Source organism: Galeopterus variegatus, unplaced genomic scaffold (genome assembly GCF_000696425.1).
Source record: "Galeopterus variegatus unplaced genomic scaffold, G_variegatus-3.0.2 Scaffold1127, whole genome shotgun sequence".
NCBI classification, from domain to species: domain Eukaryota; kingdom Metazoa; phylum Chordata; class Mammalia; order Dermoptera; family Cynocephalidae; genus Galeopterus; species Galeopterus variegatus.
The window spans coordinates 78,618-84,379 of NW_007727238.1; positions in this window are offsets into that span (position 1 = coordinate 78,618).

Sequence of the window (5,762 nt, forward strand, 5' to 3'; positions counted from 1 at the left end):
GTGATCCCGTTGCCGGTCCCGGTCTGGTATGGGTGCGACACTGAGGGTTGCGATCCATTGCCGGACACGAAAAAAGACAAAAAGGAAAAAAAAAAAATTCCAGGCAAATGAAAGAAAATGAAAGTAGGTCTGGGAATATAATCATCAAGGTGAAAATTAAGGTCCAAAGTACTCAATAGAGGGCCGGCCCGGTGGCGCACTGCTACAGTGCGCCGCTTGGGAAGTGTGGTGGCGCTCCCGCCGAGGGTTCGGATCCCACATACAGACCGGCCACTCACTGGCTGAGCAAGGTGCGGGTGCAACACCGAGGGTTGCGATCCCGTTGCTGGTCCTGGTCCGGTACGGGCGCGACACTGAGGGTTGCGATCTGTAGCCGGTCACGAAAAAAGACAAAAAGGAAAAAAAAATAATAAAAAAAAATAAAAAATAAAAAAAACAAAGTACTCAATAGATTAACAAAAAAGGGGGGCTTCTTTTAATAATAAAATATACAACAAAGAAGTATTAACTTAGAGGTAATGGTTACACAGCATTGTGAATATAATTAGTTCCATGCAATTGTATGCTTAAAAGTGCTTAAAATGGAAATTCTTTTGTTATGTATGCTTTACCACAAAAAAAAAAAAAAAAACCTACTAACTTACATAAACCTTTAGGGTTATTCAACATTCACAAATAAAACCAGCACAAATGCATAGAACTACATAATGTCGTAAAAATCATAATTGCTTTTTAATTATATTTAACAAGCGTTGATATTAAGGTTATGCAGGTTTTTAAAAGGAATTCAGGAGATTTGTAACTTTCTTTTTATTTCACCTCCCTGTGCCTTAGGCTTTTTTTTTTAATTGAAACATAATTGATTGTACATATCAGTGGGTACCACATTGAACATCAGTATCTGTGTGCAATATGTGATGCTCAAATCAGGATAGTTAGTATATTCAAAATTACACAATGTAATAATTTTTTGTGGCCATTTATCAATTTCTCGCTAACCCCCCTCCTCCTCTCCCTTTCCCACCTCTGGTAACCTCAGTTCTGTTCAGGAGATATGTAACTTTTTATTTGTTAAAATGGCATAGACGTTATCTTCTTTAAAGTTCAACTATAAACCCATATTAGAACTGGTGCCATTTTAAAATGGTAAATTTTAACTATTTTCTTTCCTCTGACTACTGGTCTTTACCAAATGCTACAGGGGATGCAGAGAAACTGGATCTCTCATACACTGCCAGTGGGAATGCAAAGTGATACAGCCGCTCTGGAAAGTAATTTGACAGTTTCTTTAGAAACTAAAATACTCATCACATGACCTAGCAATTGGCAATTGCACTTCTGGGCATTCATCCCAGGGAAACGAATTTTTTTTTTTTTTTTTTTTTTGAGAAATGAAATCTTATGTGTACACAAAAACCTGTGCAAGATTGTTCATAGCAGCTTGATTTGTAATAACCCAAAACTGGAACAACCAAAATGTCCCTAAATAGATGAATGGTTAAGCAAACTGTGGTACTTGTGCATTTGCAATATGGACTACTACTCAGCAATAAAAAGAAATGAACTATTGTCACTGGCAACAAACTGGATGGTTTTCAAGGACATTATAATGATTGAAAAAACAATCTCAAAATGTCACATACTATATGGTTCCATCTATATAACATTCTCAAAATGACGAAATTACAGAGCTGGGAAACAGATGACTGGTGGCCAGGGCTAGGGATGGTGGGGGGGGTAAAGACTGTGAAAGCGTAATAGATCTGTATCTTGACTATCGTAGACAAAACTACACACATGACAAAATGACAGAACTACGCACATGCCTTGTACCAATGTCAAGTACCAAATTTTTTTTTTTTCCTTTTTGTCTTTTTTCGTGACCGGCAACGGATCGCAACCCTCAGTGTTGCGCCCATACCGGACCGGGACCGGCAATGGGATCGCAACCCTCGGTGCTGCTCCCGCACCTCGCTCAGCCAGTGAGCGGCCGGTCTGTATGTGGGATCCGAACCCTCGGCGGGAGCGCTGCCGCGCTTCCCAGGCGGCGCACTGTAGCAGTGCGCCACCGGGCCGGCCCTCAAGTACCAAATTTTTATACTGTGTTATGATTTTATAAGATGTAACCATTGGGGAAAACTGGGTGAAGGGTATACGGGACCTCTGTGTACTATGTATGCAACTTCCTGTAATTTATTTTTGCAACTTCCTATGAATCTATAATTATTTCAAAATAAAACGTTTAAGAAAATCATAATTATGCTGAGAGATTTTATTGTATCTCTTCTATAAAATGATGAATCAAGTAGATCCATCCTGTAAAATCCATAAAAAAGCAAAGCAGATTTGAAAAATATAATAAATATATAACTTTATTGGGTCCAATGAATATACTGTCTTCTCTTTGACCCATGGCATAGTTTACAAAAACATTTTTAAATTGTGTAACTTGGACTCAAAGGAAAAAAAAAATCTTGATTATTTATTTATTTTTTTTGGTGGCTGGCTGGTAAGGGGATCTGAACTCTTGACCTTGGTGTTGTCAGCACCAGAGTGAGCAAACTGGCCAGCCCTTGATAAATTTTAAAAATTAGAGTTTTAGGGGCTGGCCAGTTAGCTTACTTGGTTACAGCACAGTGTTATAACACCAAGGTCATGGGTTCCGACCCCTACACTGGCCAGCTGCTAAAAAAAAAAAAAAAGCCAGAGTTTTGGCAGGTTATATTCACTACAATCCTGTAAAATCAGAAATATACCATAAAAAGATAACCAAACTACCAAACCCAGTTTTCAGTTAAGAAATACTCTCCAAACATGTCAAGATTGAAGATAAAATTTGATAATGAAATTATAGACTTCATACCAAATTTTGAGATACAGCTAAAGCTATAAAGGATATTTTAGTCTAAAATGTTTTTAGTATTTAAAAAGAAAAGCCATGGGCTGGCCCGGTGGTGCACTCGGTTGAGTGCGGCACTTGGGAGCGTGGTGGCGCTCCCACTGAGGGTTCGGATCCCATGTAGAGACCGGTCCGCTCACTGGCTGAGCATGGTGCAGGCGCGACACTGAGGGTTGCGATCCCGTTGCCGATCGCGGTACGGGCGTGACACCGAGGGTTGCGATCCCATTACTGGTCACGAAAAAAGACAAAAAGGAAAAAAAAAAAGAAGAAAAGCCAAACATAAGTGACTAAGTGTTAAACCTAAGAAATTAGAAAAAGACAACAAAATATTCACTAGAATCTTGATCAAGGTAAAAGAGAAAGGAAAAAATATACATATATATATATGTATATATACACGACGGTACTTCAAAAAGTATGTGGAAGCTGGCCTGTTAGCTCAGTTGGTTACAGCACAGTGCTGATAACAACACCAAGGTCAAGGGTTCAGATCCCCAAACTGGCCAGCCGCCAAAAAAAAAAGAGTACCTGGAAAAATAGAATTAAAAGATAATAGGGGGCCGGCCTGGTGGCGCACTCGGTAGAGTGCGGTGCTTGGGAGCGCAGTGGCGCTCCTGCCGAGGGTTCTGATCCCATATAGAGACCGGTCCGCTCACTGGTTGAGCGCGGTGCGGGTGCGACACCGAGGGTTGCGATCCCGTTACCGGTCACGAAAAAAGACAAAAAGGGGAAAAAAAAAAAAGATAATAGGAATCTTTCCATGAACTTTTTGAAGTACCCTCATATATATACATACATGTTTATCACACATTCAATTTTAGGAACGAAAAAGGAGCTATTGCCACAGGTATGGAAGTGATCAAAACAAATTAATGAAACATTATGTGCAGCTCCACGAAAATATGAAATACCTAGCAAACATAAACTACCAAAATTAATCCCCCCAAAGTAGAAATCCATAAAGATCAGTAATCAGAGAAAATATTTAAAATTTACTATTTAAAAAAGGCACCAGTTCTAAATGTGTTTGTAGTTGAACTTTAAAGAAGATAATGTCTATGCTATTTTAACACATAAAAGATAGAAATCTCTTAATTTTCATTTAAAAACTGGCATAACCTTAATACCAACACTTGTTAAACATAGACAAAACAAGAAAACTATAAGCAATTTTCTTATAATAGCAAAAATCCTAAATAAAATATTACCAACTCACATCCAACCATGACTCATAAGAAAAATTGCCCTTGACCAAACAGATTATTCTAGGAAGGCGAGGATGGATCCATATTATATATCAATATAATTCATCACAACAACCAATTAAGGAGAATAACACCAGAAGGCTATTAACATCAAAAAGACATCTGACACAATTCAAGAGCCATTCTCCTAATAAAAATACAAATTAAGATAGGAAGGCTGGCTGGTTAGCTCAGTTGGTGACAGCATGGGCAGATCAAGGGTTCGGACACCTATACAGGCTAGCCACCAAAAAAAAAGTGAGAACATGAAAACTACAATGACATCATCAAGAAAGTGAAAAGACACCCGCAGAATGGGAGAAAATCACATATCTGACAAGGGACCTGTATCCAGAATATATGAAGAATTCTTACAACTCAATAATACAAAGACAAATAATCCAATTTAGAAATAGCCAAAGGATTTTAACAGATATTTCTCCAAAGTCGACATACAAATGGCCAATAAGTACAAGAAAAGATGGTCAACATCACTAATCATTAGGGAAATAGAAATCAAAACTACAATGAGATACCATTTCACGCCTACTAGGATGGCAAGAATAAAAATCAAAATAACAAATTGTGTTAATAACAAAGTGTTAACAAGGATGTGACAAATTGGAACCCTCATACAAGGGATCTTCAAAAAGTTCATGGGCTCATATTATCTTTTAATTCCATTTTTCCACGAGCTTTTGGAAGCACCCTTGCACATTGTTGGTGGAATACAAAGCGGTGCAGCTGTTTTGGAAAACAGTTTGGCAGTTCTTCAAAATGTTAAACATAGAGGTACCAATGAAGAAGTTAAAAATATACTCCTCTGGCATACTGACTATTTTGAGTTAAAGGCACATAAAAAACAGCAGGTGCTAGAAGATCATTCTAACTTTCCTTCTGCTTCTTAAAAGCAGATGATATTCTCATGTGAAAGATGTCCTCCCTATAACAGAAGGAAAGCAACATTCTTATCATCAAGGACAAGAAGTTGAGATCAAGAGAATTCTGTACAGCTCTTGTTAAAATAACTCTTATGTTTAAAGCCTCCCCACATAATTTAGTTGCTTTTTCACAACTATCTATTCTTTGTCCAATCCAGTATATAAGTGATTGACTCTAACTGCATCTTTGGGTCTTCATTTTATGAAGGCTCCCGTGCCAGGTAAAACTTGTATTTAATAAATTTGTATGCTTTTCTCCTATTGATCTATGTTATGTCGATTTAATTCTCAGGCCCAGTCTAAAAGAAATCCTGAAAGAGAAGAGGTGAAATTCTTTCTCACTCCCCTACACTAGCAATTCCACTCCTGGGTATCCACCCAACAGAAATGAAAACATATGTCCATACAAAAACTTGTTATACAAGCGCACACAGCGGCATTATTCATGATAGCTAAAAAGTGGAAACAACCCAAAAGTCCATCAGTGAATGAATGGATAAACAAAATATGGTATATTCATACAATGGAATACTATTTAGTAATAAAAAGGAATGAAATACTCGTAGGGTAGTCAAACTCATACAGACAGATAGTAGAATGGTAGTTACCAGGGGCCGAGAGGAGAGGGAAATAGGGGGTTGCTGTTCAACGGGTGTAAAGTTTCAATTATACAAG